The sequence below is a fragment of the Culex quinquefasciatus genome, chromosome 3 (genome assembly GCF_015732765.1).
Source record: "Culex quinquefasciatus strain JHB chromosome 3, VPISU_Cqui_1.0_pri_paternal, whole genome shotgun sequence".
NCBI lineage: Eukaryota > Metazoa > Arthropoda > Insecta > Diptera > Culicidae > Culex > Culex quinquefasciatus.
The window spans coordinates 167,016,281-167,028,813 of NC_051863.1; the positions used below are offsets into that span (position 1 = coordinate 167,016,281).

At 33.6% G+C, this 12,533-nt stretch overlaps 1 protein-coding gene across 2 annotated transcripts in view; it reads right to left on the reverse strand.

The window, feature by feature from the left end:
• LOC6047478 (zwei Ig domain protein zig-8) overlaps positions 1 to 12,533 on the reverse strand; it is a 560,935-nt gene that overhangs the window by 190,199 nt on the left and 358,203 nt on the right. The gene's annotated exons all lie outside the window — the stretch shown is intronic.

Consider the following 12,533-nt stretch of genomic DNA (forward strand, 5'->3'; position numbering starts at 1 on the left):
TGATGATGGGTGATGATAAAACGTAATAAATTACATATTGTTTTCCTGTGTGCCGCGGAGAAGGATCTCCGGTCTGCGCGCGGGACTACGCGATCCTTATCGCCGGTCACCGGGGGACAAATGGTGGTTTTGAGTTATTGCATTTTTGTGGGATAATGCTGAAGTGTTTCCTTTGTTGTTTGATATGAAATAGATTGAGTAACCCAACTTAGTTATTTTAAATAATTAAAAAAATATCAAATTATTCGCTCTACAGCATTATCTTGGCGTTTTCGATTGCGAGATTCCTACTCGAAACTAAGTGTCCGAAGGCTTGATTGTTGAGGCAATAGCAAACTTTTTTTTACACCTTAGCTTCCAGGATTGAGCTAGCGACGTAACCCTCTAGGTTAGACCGGAGCCAACATTTACTTCCCCGTCCGACGGAAGGCGTGATCAGACAAATCTCGTCCCGAAAAATGCCACCGGGACCTTCTGGAATCGAACCCAGGCCGACTGGGTGAGAGGCAACCACGCTTACCCCTACACCACGGGTCCCGGTATTTAGCATTTTAAGGAGCAGATCTTGAGTGAATCATAAATGGTTTTTTCTTGCTTGTAGCAATACTTCAAGTTTTTAGATTCACACAAAAATATTATTGCTAGTAATCGACCTCCTGGTTAACAATCATTGACAATCATTGATTTTCATAACTGTACAAGAAAGAGGAAAATTAATACCAAAAAGTATCAACAGGCAGGAGTCTATTCTCAACAATTTTTAGAAGGAATTTCCCTTTAAAACAAATGCACATTTTTAACATAAGTTTATATCACAAAAAGTAGAATTCTAGACATCTTTTTGAGCAGAAATGTTTCCGCCGAATAATGATTTCTTTAAGAAATAGAGATTTGTTGAAAAAAATTAAATGCAAGCAAAACTAATCCTTCAATGTTTGGTATAGAACAATGGCTCTGTTTTCATGTAATACCCGCTGTAAGTTTAATGTTGAGAAAAAGTAATAAATCACTCGATTTTAGGAAGTAGCATAAAGCAACTTTTTTTCAATAGGCTCAGTTTTTTTCACATATTTTTTTTATGAATTACTTGTGCGACAAAAGGTCGAAAGACATATGGTCGAATGGACAAAAGTTCTCATGGACGAATGGTCAAAATTACAAAAGGTCGAATATGAAATAATTAATCAATAAATAATAGTTTTTCACAATTTTGGGTATTTGCTTACACACAATACATCTATCTAAACATGTGCATAAACAGTCTGACTTTTATAAATTGCTTGTGTAATTTATTTTCTTGGATTCGATTAGATTAGATTAGATTTGTGTAATTTATTTTTTTATAAACAAATCCAAATTATTCTAGATGAGCAATTCTCTACCAAAACCGGAAATTGATTTTATTTGTATTTTTTTTTTATTTGGCTCAAACTTTGTGGGGGCCTTCCCTATAACCAAATAAGCTATTTTGTGTCATTGGTTCACCCATACAAGTCTCCATACAATTTTGGCAGCTGTCCATACAAAAATGTTACGTAAATATTCAAACAGCTGTAACTTTTGAGTGAATTTTCTGACACCAAGTCTTCGGCAAAGTTTAAATCAAGACTAGCATTTTAAATGGGCGTAATATTCAATGTTTGGCCCTTTTAAAAAGTTAGTCTTTATTTAAAAGTTTTCAAAAAAAAATTTCGAAAAGATCGGAAAATTTCACGAATGTTTTATGTATTAACATTGAAAATCGGACGAATAGTTGCTGAGATATCGTCATTAGAAAATGGTGGGTTATTTTGGTGAGACTTAGAAAACTCCAATTTTCGTGTTTCTTTTTCCTTAAGCGGCTCTATCCAGGTCCAATCTTCAATGTCTCTTAGACAATTGTATAGCAAATTTTCAGAACTTAAAAAAAAAAATTCTAGAAATGGTCACTCATGGTCACTATTTTTAAAAATTGAAAAATTGCAATTATTTCGCTAAAATCAAACATTTGGTGGCTATATCTTGAAAACGGAGTCCTTTGTCAAAAATCTGTAAAGTAGTTTTTGATTGCAAATTCAATTTTGCAATAAAAAGTAATGTCAAACTTGTTTTTGCATGAAACTTTGATTTTTTCCAAAAATCACTATTTTTTTCAAAAAATCATAACTCGGCGGCAGATTTTTTGACCATGATTCTCTATGGCTCAAAAGTTGCTGATTTTTGTCCCCTAAAACATATCAAAAAATCTCGAAATAAAAAAAACGTTTTTTGAGAAATTGATTTTCAGTGAAAAAAAAGTTGATAAAAAAATCTGCAATTTTTTTTCCGTGTACCTATTTTTTCTCAAAAGTCCTCATCAATACCTACAACTTTGCCGAAGACACCAAATCGATCAGAAAATTCACTCAAAAGTTTCAGTTGTTTGAATATTTACATATCATTTTTGCATGGACAGCAGCCAAAATTGTATGGAGACTTGTATGGGTGAACCAATGACGCAAAATAGCTTATTTGGTCATAGGGAAGGCCCCCACAAAGTTTGAGTCAAATAAAAAAATACAAAAAATAAAAATGGTCGAAATCGGCCGATTTCGTAAAGAGTTGCTCAGATGGTTTTTGATTTGTAAGTCTTTCTATTTTTTTAAAATTATGAGCAGTTCTTACAATACAAAAGTTCAACATGTTATGTTTTTATTTACAGTGTTAAAACAACGTTTTCTTGATTGTTGATACATTTTTGCGAGTTTTATTTTTTCATTTTCTTTCAAACATGAAGAGTTCTTAAGAAAAAGTCCGACTTCTTAAATATTCAGAATTTTTTCCTTAATAAAAAACAATCTGTTTTTGGTTGTTATAATATTGTTGTTCCTTTCCTCTAACTATCCCCCACCTATTAGCTTTTTCGAAGGTAATTTTGTAACTTTTTCCTTCAGTAGATTTACTCGATTCATTAAGCACCCGCAAACTCTGTTCCGAACTTTGAATTAATCAGCTGTTGAAAGTTAGTCTTAGGATAGTAACTCCACACAAGTAATGCTTAAACAACGAAATAAAAAAAATGAAATGAAATGAAATAATATTTTTGTTAGTTCTTTCAAGTTTGAAAAATCTTCAAACAAATAGTTCTGCCTCTAAAAATAATCGCATTTTTCCAAACATAAGCAGTTCTAAAAAATACCTTAAAAAGTTGTTTGTTTTAATTTCATTTTTAAAACTACTTATTATTTTTTCTCGTTATACTTTTATGAGTTTTTCTATCCTTTCAAATATGAGCAGTCTGACTACTAAAATATTTGGAGGGTTACATTTCTTACTAAAGAAAGGTATAGGTTTTACTTAATTGCTGGAAAATCTTCCGACCGACATTAAAAAATGATTTTTTCAAGTATACAATTCAAAGCTATTCTTGATGTAAGGAATATTTTTTATAGTTTTTTTTTTCAATCAAAATCATTATTGATATGAAGTTTCAAGTTTATATTTAAAATAAAAAAAAACATACTTTCAAAATAAATCCGAAAAATCAGTTGAAAAAAAAAAAACATTTCTTTTAACTTTAGAAATGGAAATTCAAATGCAATCAGCTAAAATCAACTTTACATGAATTCCTCTGCATTTCAAGCATGTTTGGGTTTATTTCAAAAACCTTTTAGATTTTGGGAAAATATTCGATTACCAGTACCGCAAAAATTATATTTGCTCAATATTTTGTGTTTTCGTCAAATCTTAAATTTTTTGAAAACTTATAATTGCAAAATAACTGAACTAGTGTGAAATGCATTTCACAACACTTTTTTCATTAAAATGTTAAGACTATTGCAAATCGCACCTTTTAGGCATTTACAAAATGTTGTTCGGTTCAAATGGCTCTCAAAATGTAAAACATGATTGTGTAATTATTTCCAATTCCCATTGAAAGTCATCCTCAACAAAAGAGAAAAGAAGTTTATCTTTTCAAAAAGGGTGTAATTTATTTCTTACAATAAAAATATCTATATTTTAAGTAGTAAACTCTTGATTAATTATCTTTTATTAAACCCTTCTATTTATTTTAGAATTATGTCGATATTATTCTTAATTTTTACATCTAAGCATGTTAACATGGACCAACTTTAAACTATCTTCTTAAATCACTCGAGTTAAACCAGCTCGCGCCAAGTCCAGAAGTTCACAACTTTGCACGTTTTCTTGAAATGTTCCCTCGCTTCCCTCCAACATCCACCGGCAAAGAATTACACAGAGCATTTAACTGCACTTTTCACATTTCACGAAACGAGGTTGTTTACCTTTTTCTTGTGTAAATTTGCAATTTTCCAACTAGCACATACACCAAACCGACTCCGGCGGGGTTTTCGCCATTCAGACTTTACTTTATTTATGAACCCCGCACGAGAGAAAGCGCGCAAAATTTGCATTGCAAATCCTGCGAGTGGCAGTGAGCTTTTGCGAGTGTAGAGAAAAAAAAACACACATAAAAAGTGAAACAAAAATATAAACTGAAATCGCAGTGTGCAAGCTGAAAAACCACGCGCTAAGCGAGTGTGAGTGAATGAAGTGAGTTTTTAACCAGAAAAGGAAGTGGAGCTAGTTTGGCACACAGTTTCCATTTGATGCTCTCCATGTCACTTGCACACCCACACATGGGAGACCACTGAGAAGCTCAATGTTGGAGCGGCTTGCTTTGATGCAAATGACGGTGATACACGCCGCATCACACCACACGGAAAGCTCAATGGATGCTGTTCACCAAAGGAGCAGGACTAAGAAGAAGAAGAGAAAAGTTGTATTTTCCGCGATGCCTCTATCCTCCCTCTATGGCTGTTTGTGCGGAAAAATGCTGGTAAAGCGGCGGAAATTCCCACGGCACGGCGGTTGATTACGGAGTATGGTCGCGGTGCTTGTCAGTTGGAAAGTGTGCCACGAGGATGCACTCAAAAAGGGTTTAGCACTTAATTGTATTATTAACTTTATCAGTGACTCAATAATTTAACAAAGTTTATTCACTTTTCATTGTTTTTTAACCTTTTCATTTTTTATGCTAGCTTTTAGCTTTGTAGATGCCCTTTTGACCAAAGAACCTTTTTTACTTCAACTTTGGTTGACATTTATTACGTTACGTTCACTTTTCATACAAGTTTAACAGCTGTCTTGGGAAAAGTTGTAGGTAAATGCAAGGACAATTCTAGACAAATTATTTAACTCTAAAAAACACCCATATGTTTATTTCAAATTCGCCCAAACACATGATTTTGGAAACTTTCCACTTGTAGGATGTTTTTTCAAGGATCAATAAAGTCAAAAAGTCAATAATGTTTGGGTTATGACCAGCCATGCCAGATATTCAGTATCTTTATCTGTATTTAACAGATTTTTAAAGCCCAGAGATCAAAAATATTTGTATATGGAGAATTTAAAAAAATGACGGTTATGAAAATTTGGAACCATACCATTCAAATGTTTTTTCAATTGTGTTTTAAAAATAAATGGCGTTCAAAATTTTTATTTTGAATTCTGTGGTGACTATCAAGTCATAGTTTATCTTGCTAAAATCAGATATACAGTGTTCAAGTTTTATTTTTACGTCAAATTTACCAGCGCTAAGGTTGCTGATAAGGAATATTGCCTTAAATTCGTCAAAACTAGTTTTATTTATAAAAATTTAAGATTCATATTGCATTTTGACTGAATCCGGAGCACGAATAAAAAAAAATCACACTTTAAATGAAATTTGTTCAACATATAACGCTTTTTAGTTTGGATATTTTTTAGTTTTATGTTTCAAAAACATTTGATACATTTATTCTGAAAACTCATCAGAAACAGAAAATGCATTCTATTTTTCGATTCAAAAATAATGTTCATTGGAAAAATTAAGAATTTTGAGATTATTAGAATAATGATATTCATCAAAATTTTATTAGTTGTTGCGTCTTTGAATTACGATTTTTTTTACCCAAACATCTTTAGGTCATCGCTGAAATTATAAAATTATCGCAGTTTTAATGAAAAAGTTTTGTTTTTCTCATTTTCGTGATTTGCCTGTTTTTGCGCGTGGCGCGTCGAAAAACCCAGTTTTTATTTTCAAAAAATCATATCTCGGAAACGTACGGTTTGAATTCGCAAAGTTTTTGATATGTTATGTGAAATTTTCCGAGGAATCCAATTAAAATATTTTCAGACATAGGCTCTTGAATCCAGACACGGTCAAAACGCCATTTTAAGTTTTCATACGACTCAAATGTTAAGCTAGATTTTTAAAATTTCTTACTTTTTTTACCAATTAGCCAAACTAATCGCCATTTTTTTGCGTCTTATACAGCTAAAATCGGATGAAATTTTTGAACCATTCATGCACGATGTAGGTCACCCTAATGGTCAAAAAAAAATACGGGTCTAATTATTTTGGCCTAGGAACCCCCAAAAAAATCGGAGAACTTTTTTTCGGTTTAGGCTCTTTTCAAATGGAATTGCTGTATAATAGAGCAATGCTCTACGAAATCGGCCTTTTTTTTATTTTAAGTTTTGTATTTTTTAATCCGACTGAAACTTTTTTGGTGCCTTCGATATGCCCAAAGAAGCCATTTTGCATCATTAGTTTGTCCATATAATTTTCCATACAAATTTGGCAGCTGGCCATACAAAAATGATGTATGAAAATTCAAAAATCTGTATCTTTTGAAGGAATTTTTTGATCGATTTGGTGTCTTCGGCAAAGTTGTAGGTATGGATATGGACTACACTGAAAAAAATGATACACGGTAAAAAAAAATGATGATTTTTTATTTAACTTTAGGCACTATAACTTGATTTGCAAAAAAACACTATTTTTTTCTATGTTTTAGAGGACATCTAATGCCAACTTTTCAGAAATTTCCAGGTTGTGCAAAAAATCTTTGAGTGAGTTATGAATTTTTGAATCAATACTGATTTTTTCAAAAAATCGAAAAATTGGTCGCAAAAAATGTCAACTTCATTTTTCGATGTAAAATCAAATTAGCAATCAAAAAGTACTTTAGTGAAATTTTGATAAAGTTCACCGTTTCCAAGTTAAATCCATTTTTAGGTGACTTTTTTGAAAATAGTCGCAGTTTTTCTTTTTTTTTAAATTAGTGCACATGTTTGCTCACTTTTGAAATATTTTGAGATATTGCCATGCAAAGGTTTAAAAACAGGAAAATTGATGTTTTCTATGTCCCACCCAAACAACACATCATTTTCTAATGTCGATATCTCAGCAACCAATGGTCCGATTTTCAATGTTAAAATTTGAAACAGTTGTAAAATTTTCCGGCCTTTTCGAAAATAGTAGTTAATGCAACAAGTTGCAAAAAGAGAATTTTTTTAGCACGAGTCGTACATTTATCCAACGAGGTTCACCGAGTTGGATAAATACGAAGAGTGCTGAAAAAATCAAGTTTTGCAACGAGTTCCATACAACATTTTTGAATCTATGACATTTCCCCGAAACCCACATTCCCGAAGAGACATTTCCCCGAATGCCACATCTCCGAAAAGACACTTTCCCGAAATGTCATTTACCCGAAAATCATTTCCCCGAACGATCCATTTCCCCGAACGGCTACATCCCCGAATGGCGACTTCCCCTTAAAACCATTTTCCCGAATGGCCACTTCCCCTAATTTTCCACATCCCTGAAAATCATTTTCCCGAATGACCATAATCCCGAACGGCCATTTCCCCGAACGCCACTTCCCCGAACCCGGTCAGGCGGGTATGGCCGTTGTCCAGAACCGCGCGCGGTCAATAAAGTATCATGTCCACAATAGAGCTTTATGACGTTTCGCGTACGCACACTAGAACGTAGATTACTCTATTGAACGTTCAAAAAATTCCGAGCTTCACTTGAATTTTGAATATTCAAATTGATGTAAGTGCGACAACTGGCCAAAGGGATTTCAGGTCAGAACGTGTTTGACACACGTTCAGGCCCGACTACCGCAAAAATTTGTAATTGTTACTCGGGACCTTGGCAACCAAAATCAGCTGTCGAGCTTAAGTATAGCCCCTAAACTACTTTAAAGTGATTTAGTAATTTTAAATCTAAAATGGCGGTGATGAAATATTCAAAAAATGCTTTTTGTAATTCAATAATCAACTATTTAGATTTGATTAAAAGTGTTGGTCGCAGAACTCGTCCAGCCAAAATTGATAAAGACAAATTAGTTCAGTTAAACAAAATCTAGAACAAACTGAATCCTGCGCATCGAGTCGTCGCATGAAGCTATCGTTGCTGTTCAATCCTTACCACGTAGATACCGTTTTGGAAAATTGTCCTTTGCTGAAAATGGCCGCTACAAAAAAAAATCTTTTTTTTAGGAGAATTTAATATTAACGTCATACTTTTATAAAAAAAATCCCTAAATAACAATTTAGTTTATATGTAGGTCATCATTCGGAAAAAATGATTTTTTGGTGAAGTAACCATTCGGGTATATGTAAATTCGAGAAAACGGCAGTTCGGTAAAATAGCCTTTCAGGTAAATGACATTCGGGGATATGGAATTTTCGGGAAAATGATTTTCGGGGATGTGGAATTTTCGGGAAAATGATTTTCGGGGATGTGGAATTTTCGGGGAAGTGGCACTTTCGGGGAAATGATTTTCGGGGATGTGGAATTTTCGGAGAAATGATTTTCGGGGATATGGGTTTCGGGAAAGTGGGATTCGAGGATAAGGGATAAAACCAACATTTTTTGCAATTCCAAAAAACACACACTGAGTGAAATTTTATGTCAAATTTTCTTGTATTTTGTCAATAAATCGTTTAAATAACAAAAATGTTGAAAAGTGTTACTTTTCGAAACAAGTGCTGTTCTATTCGATTCTATTATTTTTGGTACAGAAAAGTAGGCTATTTCGTCGTTCAAGAATGACAGGAAAAGTAAGTAGTTTCACGACGGAATTGCAAAAAAAAAAATTTCAAAGCTTTTAATCCTAGGCTAACATTTTAAAAGAGCGTAAAATTGAATATTTGGCCCTTTTGTAATGTTAATCTTGGTTCAAAAATTAGAAAATATTTTATTCGAAAAGTTCGGAAAATTTCACTAATGTTTCATATTTTAACATTGAAAATCGGATCATTAGTTGCTGAGATATCGATATTAGAAATTGATGTGTTGTTTGGGTGGGACTTAGAAAACATAAATTTGCCTGTTTTTAAACCTATGCATGACAATATCTCAGCAACTAAGGGTCGTATCAACAAAGTTCAAAAGTGCAAAATACAGAGAATTTTCTCAGCTTATCAAAAAGATTTTTTTCAAAAGTGGGCAAAGATGTGCACTAATTTAAAAAAATGAAAAACTTCAACGATTTTCAAAAAAGTCACCTAAAAATGGATTTAACATAAAAACGGTGCACTATATCAAAATTTTACTGAAGTACTTTTTGATTGCAAATTTGATTTTACATCAAAAAATGAAGTTGAAAAATGTTTGCGACCATTTTTTCGATTTTTTGAAAAAAATCAGTATTTATTCAAAAATTCATAACTCGCTCAAAGATTTTTTGCACAACCTGGAAATTTCTGAAAAGTTTGCATTTGATGTCCTCTAAAACATATAATAAAAATAATAATAGTGTTTTTTTGAAAATCAAGTTTTAGTGACAAAAAGTTATTTAAAAAATCACAATAATACAATAATAATCGAATGACCGAAATCTGATATAACTGCTCAATAAGCTTAAATCTGCTGTTGATATCTAGTTCAATAGTTAGTTCTACGGCCAAGAAATTGACTAGAAACAGAAAAAATGCAGATTGTTTTTTTTTTAATACAGATTCCTAAAAAAACTGCATTTGGCAACGTTGGCTATTAACCAGTAAAGGCAAAAAATATTTGGCTGGAAGCACTTAAAAAACGATAAAAATCTTCATTTTAAGATGCAAAATTGGAATCAAAATCATACATTATTTTACAGAAATGTTGATAAAGTGCACCGCATCCAAAGCAATCCAGCTAAAGATTGATCTTGATTTTTTTTCGCGATGTTTTGTTTTGATAAAATTTAATGACAACATTTTTATTTTCGAAGCGTTCGGAAAACTTTCTATCAATTTGATTAAGATTATTAGATCCCTGGTTGCCAAAATACAGCTACAAAAAGAAAAGTAGCAAGACTAACATTTCAAAGGATTTAGTTTTACATCAAAAATGTTTTTTAAATGTTTTTCTTGAATTTGAAATTTTGAGAATGTTTTTGTTGAAAAAAATATGTTTATTTCATTTATTGAACACCGAAGCATTTGAAAAGATTTTCAGAAATCGATGGATTGATAATTAAATTTATTAAATGAGTTTCAACACAGGTTTTTTTTTTTAAATCTAATTTTCACTTGATTGCACTTCTTTTCCAAATAATGATTTAATGCCAGCTTTAACGACCTACATACATCGAAGTAATTTGCAGCTTGATTCAAAATAGATACTTAGTAAAAAACCAAACTGTGTTGAACATAAAGGTGAATTAATGATTTAAACCATAAAAACAATTTAGGAGATAATATGCCGTATTCCTGGTTGACTTTGAGACAGCTTACAGTTTGAAAATAAAGAAAAAAATACCAAAAGAATTGTTCAACACAACTCCACAAAAAGTATTCAGTGAAATTTAGAAAGTTGATTAAAAATTAGCTATCATTAATTTCATATGGTTGTGAATTGGCGGAGAACAACTTGTTTTTTTAATTTTTAACAATTATGGTTGTGCAAAAAAGGTCACATTAAATTTAAAAAATTCCTTCAAAAAAATCGAACCGCAATATATACGATTCTTTAATCATACAAGTTGTTCCAGTAGAAATACATCGAAATCCTGACAATGTCACCCCGGCCAACAGTTCCCAAAGCTCTCGTACGATAACCGTTCTCCCCATTACAGCCACTGCACTAGTCAACTGATCTCGCAGGCTCCTCTCAAAGAGGGTAGAAAGTGGTGTTAAGTTTTTAACACGCTCATAAATCTCCATCTTCCGGCTCGGGACGCGAAGCCCGCCTTTGGTTCTCCTCCTTCGAGGTTACGTTACTCCTCGCTGCTCGCGAGGTAATGTTTGCCGGAGAGTTGTTTTTGTTGTTGTTTCCGGATGGGAGGAAAAACTTTTTCCTCCGTCAGACTTAATGCGAATTTTAACTTGTTCGACGATCTTAACGCGTTCGGAAGTGCAACATTAGCGCTTGCAGCAGGCACTTCTCCACACTGGTGGGAATGTAATATGCAAACTATCATTATTTTAATTGAGCGGGGTGATGAAAGTTTGGAAATTTTGGCGCGTCAAGTTTGCTTCCGGAAGCTGGCGCTAATCTACTTTGGAAGCCATTAAAAGTTGCATCCACGGGGTTGTTTGCAGGTGAGCCACGAAAAAAGATAAATAATTTAAAGTTTCCCACACTTGGTTGGAAGAGTTGTAAATTTTGTCAAACAAATTTTCAAACATTTTTTCAATTTTTTTTTTTTGCCACAGCCTAACATCGACAGACGAAAAACATTCCCCGGGTCGTAAAAGCCCCGACATCACGTTCGACATTGGCCACGGCTCCAAGCTGGAGTGGGGCAGGTTTGCAATTTCATGCCAAAAGGTGGCACCACCGTTGGCGTCGAGTGACTTTCGTTTATTTTGTGGGCACGAGCAATTGCCAAATTGCCGGACGTGCCCAGTCTAGTTATGGAGACTGACAAAAAATGTTTGAAAAAAGTGAGAGGACTGTCGAGTAGCACGGACATTTGTTCTAACGAGGTAATTTTGTGGCATTTTATTAATTGCAATGATGAGATTCAGGCAGCTCAAATTAAGATACAGAAATTGTTGTTTTTTATGATTGATTTAAAAAAAATTAATGCAATTTTCTTTTCCTCGCACTCGCATCAATCATCATCTTCTCCGGAGGAGCATTTGTCACACGGCACTAAGCAACGTCAGCGCCGCTGCTGCTGGCTGGCGGCAAGCAAATAATTCGCACCTAGTAGCACTAATTAGGAGGGGGGGTGGGGGGCGATCTGTTCACCAACATCAGCAAACGATATCGCACCTGTGACGCAACAGCGCGTTATTGATCGTTCAGGGTTGAGACGTTTATTGTTTCCGGCCACGGTTTTTATTCGTTCGAGCAACAAAAAAGAAGGAACATTAAACTTTGCCCAAAAGTGTCTTGTTACGGGGATCATAACTCATGTTCTTAAACAATTTGGAAACGATTAGGGATTACCTCGGAGGTGATTATCTAATTATCACCCCCAAACCCCCACCGTTGGGAATATAACAGGAAAAAGCGAACCCTTAACCTTTTTGCTCGGGTGGAAGGGGACAAATATGATGAATGTTTATCCATTTGTCAAATTAGCAGAGTGCCTCAATGTTTGAAACGAATCAATTCGATTTCATATAATTTCACAGCCTAGCATCATTTTTAAAAAGATTTTTTTTATTGTAAACTTGCTTACTTTTACACAAATAAATATTTTATAATTTGTAAAGTGCACAGAAACAACAATTTCGCCCAAAATAAATTTTCCGGTTTGCATTGATTCTCGAAACAC